Below are 24,711 nucleotides of genomic sequence, written 5' to 3'. Positions count from 1 at the left end.
AGTCCCTGAGAGAACTGAGGCTAGGAACTAAGGTTCCCAAATTCCCTCTCCCAGACCAACTGGTTTCTCAGGTACAATTTCAAACCAGAGGGGACTAACCCAGAAATAGAGCTCCCATCACAGAATGGGATGGGAGGGAAAATGGATAATCATTTTTACATGCTGGAATGCTTCTAGGTGAGTTATTTTGCTCTCCAAAGAAACCTTATATCCTTTTAAAAGAATAAAAAGTAGAATTAGCATTGGAGAGCTCCACTGAAGTATAAGGACCGCAAGCAATTCAAGGAGAATTTGAACCGCTAACATAGTAACAGTTTAAGTGGCTGTGTAAGAAAATGTTACTTTACACGTCCCTTTCTCAGGCACGTGCATTGGGCCCAGCCCCTCTCTTCTCTTACCACCCTGCACAAAAACACGGGCAAAGACAAAACCAACCCACCACCAAGAAACACCAACTACAAACTCTGATTACAAGAAGATGTATGAAGCACTGCATGAGTAATTACACAAGACGTTTCATCCAGTCAGGTAAAACCTGGAAATTCTCTCTTTCAAGAATATTAGCATTACACACACTGACATAGCTATTCAGCAGTGTTGACATACTGCATTTCACACCATAAAACACAGCAAAAGCAAACAATTAAGTGCAATTACTATACGGCACAAAAAGATTAGGGAATTAGTAACAGCTCCAGCTGCACAATTTATTGGAAAAGTATTTCTTCCATCCTAAGCACATTTGCACAACATGATAAATTGAATATTAATGCAACATATAACTTACAAAATTAGTAAAGCAATTTTTAGGCTGCTTGAATCAAGAAAAAGACTGTCTTAATCTCAGACATTAAAGACCTTTGTGTTTACAAATCCACAGCAGGCTCTGTTTTAGAGCTTACACACGTGAAACAGATTACGGGGCACCATGGCAGGGGTTAATGTCTCAAACTTTCTGCTGCCTACATCATCAGTCCCCTGCTGCTATTTTCTGTCCCAAGTAAAGATTCAGCATCATATACCATATTCACTTCACCGCTCACTTTTTGCTTTAACAAGTCTTCACACATTAATCTTAATGACAGTTAGTCTAAAACAGGTACAACTCGGGCATACCATACCCTGCAACATGAAGCCACCACTGAGCTTCAATCCCAAGTGTCCACTGCTTTGGAAACGATGGTTCTGCCACTTTATCAATTGGTAAGCACAAAAAAGAGAAATGCTTTCAGCTAGAATTTTCAGCTGTAGGGCAATCCTCACAAGAGACTTTTTATTGAAGATCCAAGTCCTAAAATTTTTGAGCTTGCATTAAATAAAAAAATCTGTTTTTAATATAAAATGAAGTTCAGATCTACATACCTGTGGAAAGAAGAAGATTTAAAGAAGGAAAACAATACTAGATGTTCACAAAGACAGAGCCTATAGTATTTTAAATCTCATTATTTTTATGATTTTTTTTTAGGGAACCTGACTCATGATCTTTGAATGCATTCAGCTGCCAATACAGTGTGTACGAAGAAAGCATTAGAGACAGCACATATCTGCACAGCAAGGCACTTGGAAAGATGGCCTGGACAAACGTTAAAAAAATACATTTGAGGACACAAAAAACTTTTTAAAACAACTCCTAATGTAACTGGCATGCAAAGATGGTTGCTGTTCCAAACAACATTTTGAGATGTGACTGCAGAAAAAATAATCTGTTTTACTGGGAACACAGTCCTTTATCTAGGCTCATTACCTCACTTCAGTGATATGTTCCAGAAGATTTCACAACAGATTAAGAAAAAAATGCTGCTGTTTCAAGAGATACCTTCTTTAAAAGATGCACAAACACACATACACAAACAATAAAATAAAAGCTCTCAATCTGACAAAAGAGAAAATACATTCATTAATATCAGGGGTACCTTTGTGCATCGGAAAACCAATAATTACACTGGGCAGCAGATATAAATTGCCAGCACTAGCACAAGAGAGACTTGCCAAAGCTGAGCCAGCCCAGTCTGCAGCTGGGAAGAAACCAGCTCTCCCCAGGGTCCCCCTGCCACAAGGAAAGTTGCAGGGAGAATGGGCAACCACCTCCCTTTCACCTTTCCCTACAGCAGCAGCAACCTCATCCCAGCCTTTTGCTTAGTGGAAAACAATTTTGATTTCACATAGACTGCTGAGAACTCTGCAAAAACCCTTTAAGGGCTACACGGATATAGAGTAGATAACTTAAAAACTTTAAGCACAATGTTTAACTTCTTAATGTCCCATTCTGCCTAGAAGGACCTGAAGATCTGACATCTGCATGTAAAAGAGCAAAAATGGAAACAGAATAGAATATTAAATGTCACAACAGGTACTAGTCAGGATTCTGCTTTGCACACTGTGGTACTGCCACATTTTGCCTTTGGTCAGCATTTTCCCCATTAAAAGCAGGGGGATGGAGAGAGCAGAGGAAGAATTTAAAAAAAAAAAAATCACATTAAAGATCTTGAAATGTTCCAGAGAACTCAACAGTCCTCAAAAAACTATTCCATTCTATCTAAAAAGAATGAGTAGGAATTTGCATGAAGTTCTACAGCTTTCATATTATTTTGGGAATTATGAGAAGATTGAAGCACCCTGGAGATTAGGCTCCTGTATCCATATCTATTCCCAAGTACTGGAGTACCCACATACCCCTCCCCACAAAGCAATAAAGCAAGCTAGAAACAGCCATCACACACTTTTGAATGCCAAAAGATTTGCCTTAGAAGTCCCATATTTTTCAACATAAAAGTGTTATTTACTTGCATTGCTCAGAATATCTTTGCAGCACAGGAATAACAAGAATATCTAAACAATTTCCACAGACGATGGTTCTAATTTCTGGTGACCAAAAAGAAAAAACCCACCTTAATTCTATCAACTGAGCCAGCTGCAGTCTCCAATCAGCACACTGTTACGTTAAACTTGTGCACACCACTGCAAGGTGAGGGTGTTGATCAGGTATCGTTGACAGAATACACAGAAAAACATTTGGCTGCACAGATGTTGCTGACTCTCTGTAACTTCAAGTGACACAGTAAGTGGAGAAAACCCAGCTCAGTTCTCAGAATAAAACCAGAATATGCAAGCTTAGAGTGCAACATAAAACAACTACAGTAGTAACCAATGGCTGCCCTTCAAAACAGAAAAGAATATTGTAGAAGTTAAAGAAACCCAGTGCCTTAATCTAAGGGGCTTTCCAGTACTTTTTACCAAGTTATCAAGCAGCCTGTGTGAAACCATAGGTGTTAGAGCCTGAGTTCTGCTTCTGGCTTCAGTGAAAACTACTTTGATGGCTGTCAGAAACCCAGGTGTTGTCTGTTCTACAAATATGTTTGTTTCCTTCAGCTACAAAGTTCTACATTCTCTCTGTCTTTGCCTGATATGTAATTACACATCAGAAACCTAAGTCACTTCAGCCTGACAAAACAATCATATTTCAATTTGGAGCACCCTCTTACCTTGGTGATAAGAACGTCTGCTTAAACTGGCAGAGGAGAGGATGAATGAAAGTGGAAATTCTTTTGTGGGAATTCATGATGTGTTTTCAGCTGGATGAATTCTCTATTGGAATCCTGGATAAAATCCGTGGTAACATCGCTTTGGACTCTTGATGTTCAGTTTAGTGTAGAAAAAAACACACTTTGAAACCATACAGCAAGGGGAGCATTTCAGAGGACTGTCTTACATGGGGTGGAGATGCAGCCTAGGTTAAAAAATGCATTTTAAGTGTATTAAAATGCTTAAGAAAAAACATTTTTAAGACTTAAGAGCTACTACTGACCATTCTCAGAGGCCTTCCAGTGCCCCTGGGCAAACAGAGTGGCACAGACAAGGTCCACAGCTGCGTATCTGAGACTGAAAGGGTGGGCAGCAATGCCACTACTGCATTCAGGTCTGTACCCCGAGGACAGACCACAAAACGAAGATAACTGAGTAAACCGACCTCCTCCTTCCCCCCAGCCCTAACCAACACAGGCCATGACTGCAAGCCCAGATTAAGGCTACTCGTTCAATGGCAATAGTTTGCCATCCCACAACAGCAAATCCACAAAACAGCTTGATGAAGCATTAAAGTCACAGGGTATGCTCAGGGGAGCACTGGCAGTGAGGCAGCAAAGCTAGCTGCACGAACAAAGCCAACCTTCTGATCTCAGGTATTCAGGAGATACTAGGAAGGAAATTACTTCCAAAGATATTGACACATATATCTGCATGAATCGTTACATACTGAAGGTAAGAGAACCAAAGAGAATATTGTTAGGTAGCTGTGCAGAGGCACTGTGTGTTCTAACAGGGGCAGTATTGTTTGTTCTTTTCTGGAATACAACCTGATTCTCTAAAGGAGCTTATCCCTTCAAAAAATCAGATTATAGTAAGACAAAAAAGGCGATGGGGAAAATGTTTATTTGTGCCCAATTAGCATATTCTTATGCAACAACTCTATTAAGTCATGAACTAATGATTTTTTGCCTCATCTCAAGAGCTGATTTACTTGGAACACAGACTCATCTTCTACCATGCATTCCACCATTGATAACAACTGAAAATTCTAAGGGACCTGCAATTTTTTTGAACAGAACCTGGTGGACTTTTCAGCTCTCGGTGCTCTACTTGTTCTCTTGAAAAAAATGACAGAATTAGAATCCTGACACAAGCCATACTAGGTATGACCACAATGCAGTGATAAGGTTGTTTCTCTCATTCTCTTTCAAGCTGTGTGAGTTCCCCAGTTCAAGCTAAAGTTCTCCTTTAATTAATTCAGCTGGTAGTTCTAATTATTTTCTTATGACATGTTCAAGCAGTGCACTCTTGAGGGATTATCTCAAGAGAAAAACTAATTCTATAATCATAATACAAATTCCAGTTTATTGTATTTGACCTCTCAACTGTTTCATGTAAGTCTCCTGATTATGACTTTTAGAGCATCCAGTAACATTTACAAACATCGCACATTACAAACAATGCTTACAAACTGCTACTGAACCACGAAATGTAACCTTGTCTACAGACAATAGACAAGGTTATTTAGCAAATTATAATAAGCTTGTAAAGGAAATTCTCAAATGGCACACATCAGGTGAGTGTTTTGCAGAACAGCAGATGCACGATCTTTGAATTCTAGAAAAACCCTCAAAAAGGTTACAAAGTTACTTCCAAAGACTAAGGAGGCAGTAGAAACCAGCAGTTTGTGTAATAGCCACTCTTGTTTTCCACTCCTGTTAACTACATCTTCCTCCTTTCTGGTCCTCCAGTAGCAGGTTTTTATCATGAGATATAAAATGCTTTATGCAGAACATTGTATCTTAGTTCACTGTTGCAATAATTTTAATTTCTGTACTCATCACTCACAAGACACACCCAATCACGTCACCCTAATTTCTCAGGCAACCAGGGTTGTACTTGTTTCTGCTTATTTCCAGTCTCCTTCTTGCCACTGTAGCTCTGCTGAAAGTATAAACCAGAGTTCTCCCTTGTATCCTTCAACACTGTGCCATAATGCCAGGCTTTCCTAAATCACTCTTTATTCAAGCCATTCGTGTAAACATATGCCTTTAATGACATCTATAATCACTAAGGCATTCATACACTTAAAATGTGTCCCAGGAAACTGTGTGGCTAACAATCATGAAACTATTTCCACCCTGTTTTGTTTCTTTCTCTAAGTTCATGAGGATAATCTCCAAATATTTGAAGTTGTACTTGACATACTGCTCGACAAATCAGCCAAGTAAATCTACAACTGTGAGGCAAAACTTACTGATCATTCTGAAACTGCCATAAAAATAGAAGGTTGACCTTCAAAAAGATATTCTTTTCCTTTCTAGTGAATTGTTTTGTCTTGTTTTGATTGACATCCTAAGTGGCTCTGAAGTACTGCTTATCCCTACAACAACTGAAAGGTACAACTCAAGTTACATGTTAGTCTAACATACAGGGGAAGAAAATCACCAAAAATAATTTCTAAAAGGAGAAGTATTCATATAATATGTGAATATAGATGCTTATTTACATTTATACTGAATAAACCAAATATATTGCTAAAACATTTTATGTGACTCTCTGAACATTCAAAGCCATGTCTTGCTTTCCAGTTTATTAGAGGGTTTTTAACAACTTTTTAGTTACAATAACTTTTTCTTTCCATGAGGATGACTTTTAAGAACTTGCAACTGCGATGGAACTGTAGGAACTGAGAAGTTAAAATGTTGCATGCTATTTAAATTAGAAATCTAATGAGTGTCTTAAGTTCAAAAAAGACCCCAGAAATCTATTTCTTCGGAAGGGGGCCAATTCCTTTGCATAAAGAATACAATTAACCTTTACGGGCCTTTGATTGACTCTCGGTGCCCCCTAATAAATGAGAAGGACGGTTAAATTAAAGGAGCAACATACTTTTACACGTTCCTCTAATTGTCATACAACTTTTAGACCCTCTCAAACTGAGAATTTCTCCCTGAATCTCCCTCCCCGACTAGAAGGCAGACCTGCAGTCCTTGCTCAGATTTCTCTCTATTCGCATGATGATCCAGCAAACTCCTCCAGCACTCCACCCTCCCGACACACGCGGAGTTAAAATTAACTTGGTGGTTTGGGTTTGGTTAGGAGCCGAAGATCCTCCCTTGTACAACAACTAAGCGCTCAGCAGCCCCAGCGGCGAGCTCGGCTGCCGCCCAGCACCGCCGGGCTGCCACGGCGGAGCCTCACGAGGAAAACAAAACCTCGTCTCGGATAAAGGCTTTACTGTATTTACTACAGGCAAAAAACCCAACCCCGAATGAAAGGCATCTCATTATTCGCAGCTGCTTGAAATTCAAACAGCCCTGCCCGGGTGTCCGAGACCCCCGGGTCCGTGCGGGTGCCGGGCTGGGGAGCAGCCGCTGCCGGCGGTGCGGGGAGCGCGGACCCCGCGGGAGCGGCACCGGCACGCAGGTGAGGCGGGACCCGCGGCACCGACGGACTGCCCAGCCCCGCTCCGCTCGCCCCGCGAACTGACCGCGGTACCCGCGCCGAGCTCCGCCCGTCCCTGCCAAGTTCCCCGCCGACGGCAGAGCGGGGCGGCAGAGCCCGGGGCAGCGCTGCCGCCGCGGCGATCAACAGGCGCTCAGACCCCCGTCCCTCCCTCCGTCCCTCGGTCGCCGCCGGCCGCCCCTCGGCACCGCGGGGCAGGGGCCGCCGGGGGCACGGGGCTCCGCGGTGCCAGCGGGCGCGGAGCGCCGCGTACCTGCCGGGGATGGAGCAGCCCGTCCCGCCGCCGCTCCGCGCCGCTCCCGGCGCCCGCTCCGGCCACGGCCGCCCCGAAAGTTTCCTGACGTCAGCGCGGGCGGGCGGGTGCGGACCCCGCCTGCTGCCGGGCTCGCCGCCGCCGGGCCGGGCCGTCGCCGCTGCTCCCGGGCTCCCCCTGCCTCCCGCCAGCCCCGCGCTCCCGCCGGCACGCCGAGGGCTGGGGAACACAACAACGGCGAGCGGGAGAAAAGAAGGCGTGAAGAGTAGGCAGCAGTTGAGAAAGTGAAGAACGCAGCTAGTAACTCTACATTTCTCAAGGAAGCATCTCCTAAGGAAAAGATAATAGACACAGTTGCACAGGTCTTGGTTAAAGCTGCAATGGATTTGGTAGGGAACAGATGCTCTACATCATTCTGACTTTGGAGAAGATCTGTAGCATGCAATCCCCATTAAAATGTGCTTTAGAAACACCAGAACAGTGTAAACCAATATATTTTTATGACAGTCGTGGTATGTGCAAGTTAGGGACAAAGCATTTCCTGCAGAAAGGCAAGGAATTAATGTCTGCCGTATTTCTTTTATTCCTGGCGGCCTTCTGCCATGATACTGCCAATAAGAAGGCATGTAGTGTCTGTGGAAAGGCAGGAAATTCATCTGTTATTCCTCTCCCTGATTAATTTTTCTTAACAGCACATGAAAGATGTCTTTCATTTTACATTAATCAGTAGACAAACCTCAAGAATGGTCATTTAGAGAGCAGAACAAAACACTTCACTGAAATCAAAGCAAAGGTGTTTTGTCTGCAGCAGGTGTATTCTTGTTTTAAAGGCATGATGGAAAACAGTTCAGTGGCAATTTACAGTTCAGAGTGGAAAAACCACGATAGAAAACACCCAAGCAGGGTAGAAGTCAAGAGAAGGCAGCTTTTTAAATCAGTAAGCTCTAGATAATTACATGCATAGATATGAACTATGTAAAAATTTAATTAATGTGGCTGCCTTTTCTATTAATGACTAAAATAAAAACCAAACCCAAACTCCAAAGTAGCTACACAATACCCAAGCAAATTAGCAGTTTGTCTGCTCTAGACATCACAAAACTGCTGAAATTTTCCATCAGTTGATTCTCTCAAGTAAAGTAAACAAATGCTAACTTTCACATGGTTTCAGAGTTATTTGCAAACATTACTAGGAAACTAACAAGCTAAATTCCAAAATATAAACAGAAAATTAATTCTGAGAAGGAAGGAAAATGGAAAACACTTGGGGAAATTGTATGAACATTATATTCTAAATAACATCAAATGCAGGAAGTTTTTTCAGCATCCATATACAATATCTTAAATACTGTAGGTGGGAAAAAAAAAAAAAAAACCAAACAAGGAAAAAAATACCCCTACAAAACCTGTCTTTACTGCAACATTAAGACTGTTGAAGGAAAATCTGATGAATCTGAACAAAACACATTTCATTCACAGATGACGCATGAGTGACCAAGAGAAATAAACCCTTTTTTTGACTTGTTATTACTGACAGCTATTCCCATACACCTTTCTGCATCATCTTGTTGGAGCTGACAACTGCACTGCATGCATCTCCTCAGCCATTTGTCCCTGTCAAAAACAGTGACAGGAAGGATAGGAAGAGAGATAATCTATGAATTCTATGAAATCACTGAAGAAAAGTAAAAGTAAACTGCTATTCAGAATCTTAATTTTTAGCAGTTTCTCAGAGATACAAACAAAAACTCATCTAGCACAAGTTTCAAACTCAAATTGTGATAAAACGTTTAGTCTTCAATTGCTTGTTTTTCATGTTTGTGTGGCTGCTTTTGAAAGCAACAAGGCAGTTCATGTGCTGCTTCCTTAGGCAAAACTGCAGTTCATTTCAGTGTCAGGAAGCATCTTTATCTATTTGGCATTCCATAACATACATCCAACGTTGGTCTTTGGTTCATATCAAAAACAAGTGCTCAGCCTTGTTCAGTAAGTGTACCAGTTTTAGTTTGATTAGACAAGCAGAGCACACTCTAGACAAAGAGAAAGCATTCTGGAAATTGAAATACATGTTATGAGTTTTTCAAGGGTGGTGCAGAAAGCAAATAAAATTAAGAGCACTTTAAAATTCTTTTCTGGTACCATAGCAGATTCTTCACCAGAGGAAGCTAAAAATAAAATATTATGCAGGAATGGGGTTTTTTACTTACTGGGTATTCTGAAGTAAAGTATGCTTGATGAAGTCAGGATAAATTTTGTCTAAAATCAAGTTATACCATTTTAAATGCAATAAAATTATATGTATAGAATATATTAGTCAGGAAAGGACATTTTTCAAAATCGCTTCTGCATGCAAAATTTTTTCCTTAAAGAAAGTGAGACATTTTATAACACAAGAGAAAAATACTCAGTACATAGGAAGCTTTCTATTTCTTCTGTGATATATTTTTGACATAATCTGTACTGAAATGCTTAAATAAAAGGGATGTAGAGCAAACCTATTTTCAACTTAAATTTGATGCATAGTATTTGAAGGGAAGAGAAGAAAATGTGACATCTTTCTTCTATGGTCATTTTTTTTCCCCATCAACAGTGGCAACCTCAGGGTGGAATGAGGACATTATTTGAGAGGGAAAGTAGAGCAAAATATATTTGAACTCTTGCATAATACCTGTTCCTCTTAGTTTTTAATTGGTGTGATCCGTAAAGCAAAAGACTGAGAGCAAAAAGAACCAAAACATGACTTGCTCAGTAGTCTAGATCCCCCACAACCCAAGTGGACAAATTCTGATCATTACTAGGACTATCATACTTGTGTGTTGCAGAGAAGTTGAGCGAAGAACCAGGCACACAAGAAATGAAAAAGGATACCCAGAGAAAAAAAATCTCTTTCAGAAACACATAGAACAGTTTGGGTTGGAAGGGACCTTAAAGATCACCCAGTTCCAACCCCTGCCGTGAGCAGAGATCTTTCACTAGGCCAGGGTGCTCAAAACCCTGTGCAGACTGGCCTTGAACACTTCCAGGGGTGTGCCACCCACAGATTCTTTAGGCAATATATTCCAGTGTCTCACAAGCCTCAGCATTTCCTCCAGTATCTAATCAACACCTGCCTCTTTCAGCTGGGAGCCATGCCCCTTTGCCCTATCACTACATGCCCTTAGAAAAGATCCCTCTCCACTATCAGGCTTGCACCCTGACTCCTACATGAATGGTCTGGTTTTGCTGTTCACATGAGATTATAAATGACAGTCATGCAAACAGATGGTGATGACTGGGTGGAGACCATAGAGGATAAGCAAAAGCAATGGAATCAGAATTCCTTTAGACCTGTAGCCATGCCAATATCAAAGAATAAATGCTATTCACTTGGACTGATTTGCCAGAAAATAGTTACTAGAAAAAAACAAAGATTAAATAATTGCACCAATTACAAAACCTGAGAAGTTTCACCACCCTTCTGAGCACTATCTCACCTCTCACAGACCAAAAGCTACATAACACTACTCTGCAAGGACATGAAGTAAGAAACCAAAACAACCCCTGTTCAGTCCTTCTTATGAAGAAACAATACCAGGGAAGTTATTCTCAATTTCATATTTAACTTATAGGTCCTTTAATGTTGTTATGGTGGTACAATGTACATCCCCATTAAAAATTTTCCTTACCTTGCCAAAAGAACTGTAAATTACCACACTGTAAACAAATAACATACCTCCAAACTGATCTTAATGATCTTAGGAGACTATAACAACAACAACAAGAAGCCTCTGTATTTCAGTCAAGGGAAGGACATCATTAGCAGTGCGATCATTTTAGTCAGCACAGATGGCAAAGGCCAGAAGGACGTGAGTAGCCTGACCATTACTTGCCTTATCTATAAACTTAACCAAGCACATAAACAAGGTTACTGTTGGTCAGATCATTAAAGCAGATGCTGGTCTCTTTAAGGCAGCTGTATAACATCATATTACATGAATCTGCACTTTGGTTTAACAAAATGAAAACCTCTTTTGGGAGAGATTTTATGACAGAGGCTTATATACATTAGAAGATGTGATATGGAGACAGGAAAGAGGGAAAACATTAGTAGATATCTGTTCTAGCTTTATTAACTGGGAATGCAGACATGTTTCAAAGATTTACAGGGTTATTCACTCAAAAGGACGTTATTTCTTGTGTTTCTCTTATATTCCCATTTATTAAAAGGTTCTTGCCAGATATTTGATATATTTTCTGCTCATTATGCTGTTACTCTTTTTTCCCATCTCTGTAAAAATTGAAGACCAGAAAGAACTATTACATTACTTTGATTTGGTAGGTGCCATACGCTACACAATTTTAAGCAGATGTCTTAACTATTGAGTTGTTAGGGTCCATTCAGGGCCTGAGGAAACCAGTACTAAATGTATGAGAAAAACAAGCTGCTGACAATGCTCGAGTGCAGTGATGGTGACTGATTTACTGTTGCTCATTGCAAACCTGAGCTGGCGATCCCTGTGTAATGATATGATATATAAAAAAGGTCCTTTATGTCATAGCTACTAGAGTTTTTATCCCAAAGGCTGTCAGACTTTATATCCCTGAAGCTTTTTCTGGGATTATGTGACAGGAAAAGTATTGTAGTTACCCCTACGAAATATTTCCAAAATAGAAAAGCAATATTCCATGTAGAACTTCTCACAGACTAATGCTGGTTATAAATCTCCCATCAACAAAGCCAAGAGAAACAGAGACATTGGGCACTTCATTCTAAAGTTTTGAGAAAAGGAAGAAGCAATAGAGAATCTTCATTAAAAACTAAAGGGTAACATATAGTATTCACAGAGAAAAAAAGTAGGAAATGCTTATATTCGGGGTTTTTTTCTGAGCCTGTTATCCTTGGAAATCTGGTAGAACATCTACTTCTGAAATTATCTAAATGGTCTAAGTTGCTTGGTCTATGACGAAAACCTAGAACACTAAGAAGGCCTAAAAAACTAACCATGCCACTAGCTTTTGACAGAAAGAATCAAAGAAACCATTACTCTTCTCTACACTGCACACGGACGTAAGTTTTTAAAAATATCTATAGTATTTGAAAAAAATTGCAGCAAAAATTTGCTCAAGGGTGTGTAAACCAAAGAAAAATTTCAAGCTAGCTCCCATGGAACTCACAAGGATTTTTCCTGTGGACTTCAAAGAGAGCAATATATTACTAAAATATTTGTACAAGAGCAAAACCTCAAAATAGAAAGCCTTTCCTTTCAGGGTTTCTCATTGGCAGAATGTTGGAAGGAGATCTGGAAGAATCTCTAAGCCTTCGACATAAACACTACAGCATCTATCAACAGGTAAACTGGAAAGTGAAATCTTCAAAGTTTAGTAAAATAGCCTAGGCAAGGCATCCCAAAACATAAGCATCATTTGAGGCTTTTAATCAAGAGCAAATAAATCTTTTATATACATGTGTCATAGTCCAAACTTCCCTTTCTTTTCCTTATGTAACACTCCATCCTACTTTACTGAAGTCTGGATGTAGATGCATGTGAAGTTAAAGCTGAGTTTTACTTATTCACATTAGATAGAAATCACAGCCTTGGTGATGGACAATAGAAGTGCTGCATGCATCTAATATGCACATTAAAAAGCCTTGTATTACTTTTCATGTATAACTGAAAAGTTACAAGAGAAGAAATTTGGTAATACTGTTGAAAGGCTAGAGGAAGGATGTGAAAGCTGAAGGCAGCATGGGATTAATACTGAAACAAAGAACCTAACACTGCAAAAAGAAATAAAGGCCCAATATACACCATGATTTTGTGATTTGTAGGAGAAATAATAAACATCCAATTAGAACTACCTTGTAGATGACAGTTTGGAGTCTAATGAATTATCGGCATTTTGTGTGCTACAGAAGTGAACCTGCTTCCCTTGTAGTCAGCTGTACCTTCATTTTTAAACCCACAGGTCTCATCATCAGTCATAAATACTAGCCAAAATAATGACATTTCTTGCTTACTTATTTTTCATAAAAGACACTTTACTCATAAAAGTTTAGCACTGTAAATACTTTTATGTACGTGCTCTGTTCTGGGATATATCTGTCTAGAAAGCAGAGAGTGCCGTTAGTCTCTTCCAGTGGCAGTGCCATCTAAGAGTCGTCAGTAAATTTCAGACAATGAATTTGTCTTTTCAGGTGAAACAACATGAGGAAGCATCACTTTGGAGTTTGGAATGGCTGACTGCCAGATTCTGGTATAGACTTCCCAGCATAAACTTGCCTAAGAGCAAGGAGAACAGAACATCACATGTTTTAGTGGAAAGCAACCCCCTCAGCTAGCATCTGCAAATAGAGACTTGGAACAAGCTTGCTCAGGTATTTGAATCAACTTCCATGTTTTCCTCTAGGCTTCTTAGGTACTCTTCTTGAATTACAGGAGTGAGAAATGAACAATAGAATTATTCCTTAGTTTGTAACTGATACATATGATTTATGAAACACATTCATAAGTCTTCATTGCTTTCACCAGACACAAATTCACATATTTCCATAGCTATCAGATCATTAAAGTTTCATGTTATTCTCTGCCAAACATTTCAAACCCATACTTTATTTCCGCTTTCTCGGTAGGTATCTCACATCATTTTTCCTGTGTTTGTCCTTTAATAGTAATCTTTCTTTTTTATGTTTTAGAATGAAAAGCAGCTGACCCTGTAGACAGCTTGTAAATGGACTTTAATGTTGCAGGTGAAATTCAGCTCTTGTCTAAAAGGTAATAGCGCATTCCATAAAACAGAGTAACAGATGTGAAGAATTTGTGCAATCCAGAGAACACTAAAATATACCTGCAAATCCATCTCTGACTGGTACTGTGCTGAACTCTCTCTGTATTGTTTTTCTTGGAATTGTTACACTTGCAGAACTACACTGTGGTCTTTCATGTCCCTGCCTTCAGTAATGGACAAGGCAATCCCTTGGTCAGCACTGTCCACGTGCCACAAGTGGAGGTTAAACACTGGCTTCCCTTTACCAGATGCAGTTATCATTTTAGTTCAAGTTCTGCTCATGACAATGATATTCAGATGCTTTTCATTAAAACAAAGAATGATAAGTTAAGGGAGTAAACATTTCCCAGAATTTGGGCCATATGTGAGACTGTCTCTGAAAGATCAATTGCTTAAAACTAATCTGAAACTGCTCAGGCAAAAAGCCCAGCTCTTTCAAAAGAAATGCCAAAGAGAGTGTATTTAAGTTTATATTACCTGAAGTGCAATACTTTCAGGTAAAGTTCAGAAATTTCTGTTCATCAAGCAGCATTTTAATGCTGTGATAAAAACTCATTCAAGATGAACCCTACCTCCATCCAGAACTCCTACATCCCCCTAGTGACTACTTAACATTCAGCACACCTCAGAGTGGAGTCTAAGCATCCCTTTGAAAGCAATAACTGTTCTAATTTCTAAAGGTTTATGTTATTATTATACTACTTTCAAAAACGTCATGGGCACTTATCTGTTGAATAAAGAGCAAACAGTTCAGAGAACTATGGCAGTGCAACATGTGCCTGGACAAAACAGAGCTGTATATTATAACCATCCCAAAGGCAACAGGGATGTGCTGTTCTGGGCGCTGTACCTTGTCGCCTCCCTTCACCTAAGGACACAAAGGGAAAAAAACCTGTCTTTGATTTTGGTAATGACATCGGTCATTAGCCTTCTGTAATGATAAGGTATTTCTCCAACTACCCACTTCTTGCTAGGTAATGCATAGGGAATAAATTCATTTTTACTCGCTAATGCTTCCCGCTATCAGCTCTACAATTGCTGCTTCCAGCTGAGTAACGAACATGTGCTTTCACACTCCCACACAGGTGGGTGGACTGGCTGGCTCTCTGCTAATCACTACTCATTTCAATACCTGCCTCTGGGTAGCCTATCCCACCCATGTCAATAAGCAAGTAAACAACATATTTGTTCCACCAAGCAAAAGATAGCCTCAGTAAACAAAACTAGGAATAAAGTTCCTAAAGAAAACATCAAAACAGTAAAATGTCCATCAATCTCCTTTCATTTCTGTCACTCAACTTTTCTAAAGAATGTCTTTGCTGTAGAAACAAAGCAGACAATTCAGCATATTTTATCTTTCTTTGATCTCTTTTCCGAGTCTTTTAGCTTTTGATCTTCAAGAAAAATTAATGTAGCCATATGGAACATAATTTTAGATTAGTATATGGTCAATATTAGCAACACAAAGCAGCAATGCACCTGAAAAACCTCCTACCATCCCACTGCAATGTCTTCGCTATCTTAACAAAGCTAAAGGATACCTGCTAGGACAATACAGTCCTGTTCACCAATGTCATCAGACAAAATAAGCTTTCCTGAAAGTGTATTTTCTCCTAGCCTCCTTTAATAATTTCTCTCTCTGCTTCTGCGTCTAAATTAAAATAATTCCAAATAATTCTTGTTGTGTCAATGCCTCTAAGTTGTTTTTCCTTTTTTTCTTTTCATATCCTAGTTTTGCTTATTGTTCAGCTGTAAAACAGTGCTGGTTATTCTGCTTCAGTTTGTTTCTGGTCACGAGCTGGTTTTATTCTTACTTATTTTCTTTTCTATTCTTCTATTAGAAATCATTAAATATTGACCTTTAGTTAGTACTTTCTGATATTTTGTTTGCTTGGGGATCCCCTCTGTCTTGTGTTCACATAGCACAACACAAACCAACTCTCAGAATCCAACTCTGACTAGACCTAAGCTCTGAAAGATCACAGCACCAGAGCATCTCATGCATGGTCAGATGACAATAAATAGTCAGAGCAATTGCTGACTGTCCCCCAGGACCTCTTTATTCCAAGTAGAGACACCTGCACCCACTTCTCTGTTTGCTGGAGAACCCTAACACATGCTCAGTATCGTTAAGGTGTTGCAACAGAAGAGCTCAACTGGTTCTGAAGTTAAACTTGCCAGTTCACTCCTTCCATTTTAAAAGTGTCCAGGTTTACCCAGAATCAAATTCCTGCCGCGTTTCAGCCTCAAGCAGCTTCTGGATGTTAGACCTCCTTGTGTTCTCTGCTAAATGCATGAAACACTGATCAGCACTACCAGTTTTGCTTTTCTATGTGTCTGCAGGGCACAAGGTTTCAGGGGAGTTTTAGATTGAATATTCATAAAAGGCTCTTCCCCACAGGGTGGTTGGGCACTGAACAGGTTTCCCAGTGAAGTGGGCACAGCACCAAGCCTGAGAAACTTTTTGAGCAATGCTCTCAGGTAAATGGTAGGATTCTTGAGGTGTCCTGTGCAGGGACAGAAGCTGGACTTTGGTGATCCTTGTGGGTTCATTCCAACTCAGGATATTGTATGATGCTACAATTCCAAGATGGAGGCCTTTTTTAAAATTTAAACTACAACAGAAGAGAACTGCAACCACTTGGCAACCAACATACCGAGAAGTAAACATACAGCACAGATTAAATGTTGCTATGAGACGAATGCCAAATTCATGCTTTCAGCAGACATCTGCCTTTAATCTATATTGCTTGTTAGCTGGAAGTATTGCATGCTTGGGATTAGTTATTGTAAAGAATACTGAAACACATTCCACATGGATATATTTCTCCTGTATTAATGTGAGAATTGAAAGGAAACAAAAACCAGCCAAACTCCCCCATTAAAAGCTGGTTGGCTGAAATTTAAGATATGCACAAAGGATTGAAGGAAACTATGCAATTCCTAGGATAATTCCTGATTGCAAAAAGCATTTTATAGGATGACTGTTCTTCATCCTTAAAAACTTGGTTTCTCAACTTTTCTTCCGCTGAGCTGTTTGTGTGGCCTCTTTACAAGTGTAGATACACATTTTGTACGTTAAAAGGAACACCTTAGAAGTACAGGGTTCATTTTCTCTTTCTTGACTCGCCTATTTGAGAGCAGGGTCTTAAAAATAACTGATTAGGACAACTAAAGAGAGCAAACTGCAACTGGGAGAGACAAGAAACAGATTAAGACTTCAGGAGCTGTTTAAATCAGCTGTAGGTTGACAGAAGTCATATGTTGCAATCACACTGTACAGTGGGATATTTATTTACCTCTTCCATATAAAGCAAATTACTCCAGTTTTAGCTTTGCCCTTGATCTGGTATCACCCTTTGTTTAAACAGATGCCGAAGGAATGCAGGGCTGCTTCTCTACATGAAATGCAGATGGATAAATTTTTTGGTATTAGCTGCAAAGTCAATGATATAAGTCATCTATTCAAATGAGGGGGACAAGGTTTTTTTTAGATTATTATTTTTAGGTTTAAAACCATAAATTAAGCTATGAACAGCTCACTTTCTACCACTTTGCCTTTTCAAACAAAAATCTTTTCTAATCATTAATAAGACATTTTGAAGGATTTAATTAGTTCTTTTTGCCTTAGAAATACTGTTTCTCAGTATACACCCACAGTCAGTCATGCTTCTTCTAGAGAACTCATAGCATATAAATTGTATTTTTAAAGCAAATTTTAACATTCTTTATTATCTTCTTTGAAATCTAGCAAGCATACACTGTTACTTCAAAAGAATGATTCAACATCTCCAAAGAGATAAATTTCCAAAGAAAATTTTGTGACTTTAATAATTAATCCCTTTCTCATTTTAAATGAAAATTAACATAAGAATTGGTAGCATTTTTGGTATATAACTTCACAGTTCTGTAGAAATACAGCAAGAGTTAAATCATGTAGGTATTTGGGATTTTTAAACTCAAATTAAAATTCAAAAATACATCCAGAACTGGGGAAACAAAAAGCAACAGAGTAACAAAAATCAAAACCCTTTCTCTTGCTGAAATTGGAGCAGAAATATCCTTTTCTTTCAGCCACTTGTTGCCATGTTTGGTTGCACTCTTGTAGTCTGGTTATGCCATAGGCCAGCAAATCGAGTAAAGGAAGCCTCTTGCCTTTTTTCACAGCTGACAGCAAAAGACTAAAATAACACCACCAGTAATAAATGGAGTCTAGCAACCACACATATCCACAAGCTTAGGGTGGATAGAAAGGAATTCTTATGAAAGTATGTATATAAAAACAGAGAGTAGAGAGGACTCTGAAAAAAGAAACAGGTAGGAAAAGGAAGAGGAAGCAATGACAATTGAAGTAACAGATGACCCAAAGAGAAGAGATAATAAAACTGATTGGATTTACAAGGACACACTTTTCTTATGTTTTATACATTGACTGTTTGCTATCAGACATTACTAGGGGAAAGATCTCAACTTCAGCAGTAAAATAAATTAATGTTCCCCTCCCTGAAAATTGTTAATCCATGCCATTAAAAAGAGAGGTGTCTTTGAGATGAGAATATCAGCCTACCTTTATGGTTTTCCTTGCACTAATTTTGCCTTTTATGCCATACCAAACACTGTCCTAAACCAGGTTCTGGAATCAGGTAGTGAAGACCACTTAGCATCTACCCTGAAATTTCATTATTGTTTCCCACTGTTGTTTCTCATACTTTATCTAGTACGACTTTTTGAAATCCCAACCTTACAATATAGTAAGGGAGAGAAAGAGAAGAAACATTGTAGGTTAGTATGATTTTCACAACAAAAAAATCATAGCAGTGTTTGTGAAACAATCTACGAACTAAAATCACATATTACTGCATCTGTCTCTTCATCACGGACCCTGCCATAATACACAATGCCAAAAAAATGGACTTGTTCAAAGTTTATGCATTTAAAATGCACATTCATAGAGGCACAGCTATTTTTGCCATCTTATTGCAGTTTCATTGTTTTGGGGACATCTTCACTGTCAATACAACTGGGAGGGTTCTTGTGCCATTTTATTAAAGAGGATGGTTCATTAATGTCTCCTTTTTGAAATGAACACCAGCTGGATTTCATGTCCTACTTGCAATGCATAAAGTGTATGTGTTCAGCATACGAGTAGCAGAACACAGAGGTTCTGTTGTCTGTTTATTTTTCTTATGTGGCAAAGGGAAAAAAAGCATTATAAAAATAATAATAGGGGAAAAAGGGAACATGAGAAACAGAACAGCTTTAAAGTTTCAAGTTTGAACAAAGTAACATCAATAGCAGTCAAAAATACTGCTTCAATCTGTGTATTACTTTCAAAAAACCCAACTTTTCACATTTAACTGAAGTATAGCAAAACAGAGTGTCCAGAATCACAAGTTTAAACAGCTGTTTTCAGAAAGAGGAGATTTACTTTGCTGCAAAAATATTTTTGTTTGAGAAAAGGAAAAATTCCAGAATAAAAAAGACCAAAGTTGCAAGTCAGCAGTTTAAGTTACAATTACTTTGATGTCCTTGGTTAGGAAATGTTAATAAAAACATTTAGAAGGAAATAAGTAGCTTGTGTTGATACCCATGGATGGATAAGACCTTTCCAAACTACATTGTTTGATCAAAAGAAGCCAGTTTTTCAGCCTGCTCTAGTGAAGGAACATGTGATAGGAACAAAACCTGGAGCTTTCTGCTGAAAAACACCCCAAAATCTCAGATTTGTGTTAGAAGCAGGAGCCTGAAAAAATATCCATTCCCTCCTTGAATTGTTAGGTGCACATTTAGAACAGAAAATAAGACAGATATATCTAAATTATTTTATCAAAATTAATTATCATTGTTTTATTTTTCCTTTTATATCTTGGTTTGCATTAAACCAACAGAACCAGCAATGTGTTATCTTCTATGTAAGGATATTCCTGATCAGGAAGAAACTTCCAATGGCAAGAAAGCATCATTTTCCTCCTTCTTTAATTCATAATTCATACGAAATCATAGGAAAGGAAGCAAGAGACACTTGGTAGAAGAAAAAAACCCCAGCTTTCATATAATTAAAATTATTTGAAGTGTTTGAAAGTTGATAGGCTCAGTTGCACTGGGTTTTTAATTAAACTTGCTGTGTAACACTAATTACTTCTAAGAGCTGGGAGAGTTTGGTGCTATAGAAAGCTGACCTTTAAGACCAAATCTGATTTAAGAGTACAGGTTCGAGTAAATTGACTAATATTATTCTATCACATTATGTTAGGAATATGTCATTAGCTAGGACAAAGTGTACTCCTGGATGTGTATTTTCGCCACAACTCTGAGTTTGATTTTGTGTTCTGCAAGAAACTTTAGATAATTAGACTGTCATCCAGAGCAATGTCCAGTTGTGGGGCAGCAGAACAAGCAGGAGAAAAATCCTTAGGAAAATAAAATGTGAGCACACTGGGGAGTAAAGCTCTTTGGGTCTCCAGTTGTATATATTGAAAGCACTATGGATTAGATGAGGGCAAGCTAAAAACATCTGGCAATTCTCTCTGAACATGTGTGCAACTGTCCAAGTGAAAATTGCTCTAATGTCTTTGCATTTTATTTAAGATTACAGCTAAAAGTGTCCAGTGACATTTCTAATAATGTAAAAAAACAGGTGCATTGGTGGAATAAAATGATGAATTTTACCTTTTTATAAATTCTGGTGATCAATATATGTTAATAGAAAAGGTGGTTTTGGCATTAAAAAAAAAAAAAATCAAGAAAGCAGCATTCCAAAAATTGCATAAATTATTTCCAGTTCAAATACTGCAAGATTAGGTTAATGCATAAGGACTTTGGCCCTTAATTTTGTTAGCAGCAGCACTGAATACTAAATATTTTAAGGATACTGATTGGACTTCATTCCTCATTCTAGATGTGTCTGCAGACTGAAAACAAAACAACCCTGCTCTTCCCAGTCCTATGAAAGGCAAAGAATATAAACAATACTATTTAAAAATCATTTAAGACTAAAAATAAACTCAAATAAACACTGTAGACTGTTTACAGAGAGATTCAATTGTTTCCTAATGAAGCAATTTTTGTGAAAATAAAAATCTCATCATAAAGAAATATTAATACAGTATTTGCACAACACAGCTGATAGTTTAATATTTTATTACTAAAGATTCTTAAATTGCACTTTTCTCTTTACATGATTATATTTGAGTGGCTTGACTATTAAAGCAGATAAATTACGTCACAAAATGGAAATCAGGCAAAAAATGCTTTAATGCTGGTTCTGGGCAAAACACGTCCTCAGAAAGAGGTCTCTCCCTCTTAGCAACAGGAGAAAGTCAGCACCTTTACTCATACTAAAATCTACTGCATCACCTCAGAGTGAAAAATGCCTTAAAATACATCAAAAGTCCAAAGCCCAGACGAGGTTGTGACCCTTTTCATTACACAATTGCAGAACAGACTGGATATTCCTTGCGAGCCGATTGCATGTATAAACTCTAATTTGAATAACACTTCCACCATTGTGAAGCTGATTAAAGACACATTTAACTTGAACAGAGCTGTGTGCTGTAATTTTGCACACAAACTGCATTCACTAGTCAGTATTTCTTAGGTGTCTTCCTATATTCCCCAAATTCCATGCAAGTAAAAGTCTTTGCATTAATTTTAGATCATTGTTGCACTGGCTGAAAAACGTGTCTTAATATTTTACCACTTGAATTATTCACTTCCTAGTGTCCTAGTCTTTAAATAGATTACTTTTTTCCTACAGCTTGAATTACATTCACCAGTCACGGTATTAGCATAGCTTCCAAACATCAAGAAATAGGGAATGAGAGAGAAAGTTTGCACTTTCCAGTACTCAGCAAAAAGATTGAGTATATTTCAGAAATGGAGAACTACATACTACTTTTACCATGGAAAAATACGTCCCACTTAATCTTAGTGTGATGATGCCCAACTAGTCTAATAATTTCTTAGATAAACAACTATCAACCAAATGAACTCCAAAAGGTCGAAGTCCTTCTGCAAGTTACTCCCAAATGTGCACAGAAAATATTATCAGGAGTTAAAATACTGAGTCCTCTCTTGTCTGAACCCTTTCCAAGCCTGTGTAGCATATTTTGAAGCTGGGGCAGTTGTTACAGCACTTCCACTACAGGAAATCCTCAGAGAAAGTCAAGTACAGTGAGGTACAGATGAACTCCAGCAGCAGTTCAGCAGGATGATGGGGTGGTACAAAGCGAGCAGAAAATAAGCAAATTGGATTATATGGTCAGTGAACCTGCCTGTAGATATCCTTCACAGCCCTTCCTGAGTTGTTTGATAAGCCTTCACCAGGCAAAGTTCATACTCTCTTGTGTTGGCAATCTCCCCAAAGCCTGCAGGATGTAGTTTACTTGCTTAAATGAAACACATTCATGTTTGTTCTAGGAGGTACCATCTCCCGACTGTTAATCAATTAAATGTTGCTTACCTGCCTCTGGGGGCTGGCACAATACTTCCATTACAAATTCACAGCAAAGAAGCAGCAAGGGCTTTTTAAAGAATTGCTAAGTTACCATTGTACCTTGTTGTGCATTAACCTCATTAGCCTCTTAAGGGTAGTTTTAGGCACATGACACCACAAAAAGAGAGTTCCTATGCCTCTCTCATTTATCTCTCCTTATATCTAATCTGATGATAGTAAAATAAACTCCATCAATCAGGCATGATACAGCAATAAGTAACTGGTGTCTGGCTAATGTGCTTTTTCTACATCACTAAGTCCTAAATGGGGAGAAAAATATTCTGCCAACTCACAAGCGAAGAAAACAGGATATGGTAGTTCCACACATAGACTGATTTTACTCATTCTTAAACACTTTATCAACTGATGTATGTTGTGCTGTCATGGAGTAATCTAAATTATATTTGTTATTCATGGTTGGAACTGTCACTTATTATACTGTATCCTGTTCTTGCAAACAAGATTTGGAGCCAGCAAAATTATTTTTCCCCTCAAATATTATGGAGTTGTCCCTTTTGAAACAAGTATTAGACTTGTTCAGATCTCTGTATCCTAGTAAAAAGGGAAAACCAATGTCTAACAGCAAAGGAAAAGAAAGCAAAGAAGTGTCTCCTTTGAAGAATGTTGCTGGAAAAACCAGCACAACTTACTGATTTTTGTTAATAAATGCCACAAAAATATTTGCACCCTATAGCATTCCCTGATATATCAAATTGTGGTTTGAATTTTTCCCCCTCCTTTGTTTGGGATATTTTATTATATTGGACTCTAAAAAGTAGAGGTAACTAGGGAGCAGAGATGGAATAGCTCTGCTTCAGTGCAAAACCAAACTAAATACAGACAATTCTTCCTGGGTATGGGCAAGAGACCTGCTCAGATTTCTGAAATTGGTTCTTTATAACTTGAAAAAAATAGAGATGGGATTAATTATTTATAGGTTTTTAAATAAGTGATGTGAAGTGTCTGGGAAGATGCCAATATTTTTTATTATTTTCTTAACTTTAAACTTGCAACAAACCAACCTCACACTCTTCTCTGCTCCCCAGGTTATTTTCTTGACAGCTATAATCCAAATCAGGAGAATCAAGAGACTAGGGGAAAGTACTAAGGCAACTGGAGAAGATTGATCAAACTGCCATTGTGTTGCACTTCCTAACAGAATCCTGAGACTTTTTGGAGTATCAGAGTACATCGAAATAGCATGTAAACAACATGCAGATCACGAGAAGAGAATGGACTGGGGGGAAGGAAAGAAAGTACAGCAAACAATAAAGAGAAATAAGTATCTTCCCTAGGGCAGATTTTTCTTACAGAAATAATCACTTTCCCTTTTGTGTCTTGAAAAGTTCATACATATGATATGAATAAAGGACACCTGTCCTTGATAATTCTTTGGTGGAAGGAAATGACAGAATTTCAATAAGAGAACAGATCTGCTACCAACATCATAATGATTCAGAAATTTCTAAATTCATTTTAGCCCAAATTTTTCAGGGAAAGAAATATGCTAGTTATTCCAGTCAAAATAGACAGTTTAGTTGCATAGTTGCAAACTCCTCCTAGAACAATTAAGTGCATGGATTTCTTTTTAAGGAGAAGAGAAAAGTGTGGGAGATTTTAGCAACTGGGGTTGTCCTTCCTTAAACAAAATGTCTCCTCCAAGAGTTTATTCCTTCTCCTTTAGAATCCAGATGATAAACATCACTCATGTTTGCTCTGCTGGACTATTCCCTATCATCCACTCCTTGTTATCACTGGCAAACATCTCAAAAACTTCTCAAAAAAAGGTTTCTATTTAGTCTGGGCATGCAAACACTTTAAATCAGCATCTCTAGAAATCTGAAGAATGTAGCCCTATAGAAATTTATTTCTAGTCCAGAATTTAATCATGTACAGCATAAAGCATTGGTATTTTACAGTGATAAGAATCCATTCAAGACCTAAGGTAAAGCCTTGAGAAGATTGATCAAACTGCCATGTAAGTACTGTAACATTGTGCCATTATATAGGACTGACATTTTTATTTACACAGGGAGAAAAGTCACATTCCATTCTTCCTTGCCAAATAAATCCTTCACAAATAGTTCATATTAATTTCAGTATATTAGCCCCAGAATGAATGTTATAAACCAAATCCTTTAGCTTAATTTATCAGGCTGCACTTGCAATTTGTACATGCCATGGGCCAGGGGTTTTATTGCTTTAG

At 38.4% G+C, this 24,711-nt stretch overlaps 1 protein-coding gene across 4 annotated transcripts in view; it reads right to left on the bottom strand.

The window, feature by feature from the left end:
* Nucleotides 1-24,711, bottom strand: part of GULP1 (GULP PTB domain containing engulfment adaptor 1) — a 176,932-nt gene that overhangs the window by 148,129 nt on the left and 4,092 nt on the right. For 2 of the 4 annotated variants that reach the window (XM_069021933.1, XM_069021938.1), the window contains exon 1: nucleotides 7,247-7,333. The exons of 1 other annotated variant lie outside the window; for it this stretch is intronic. The gene's annotated coding sequence lies outside the window, so the exon portion shown is untranslated. Of the gene's footprint in view, nucleotides 1-7,246; nucleotides 7,334-24,711 lie in introns of those variants that run through there. One more of the 4 variants, XM_069021935.1, reaches the window with a different exon arrangement.

The sequence above is a fragment of the Aphelocoma coerulescens genome, chromosome 7, assembly GCF_041296385.1.
Source record: "Aphelocoma coerulescens isolate FSJ_1873_10779 chromosome 7, UR_Acoe_1.0, whole genome shotgun sequence".
Lineage (NCBI taxonomy): Eukaryota > Metazoa > Chordata > Aves > Passeriformes > Corvidae > Aphelocoma > Aphelocoma coerulescens.
The sequence above is the reverse complement of the archived record's forward strand: the minus strand, read 5'-3'. Positions and strand labels throughout refer to the sequence as shown.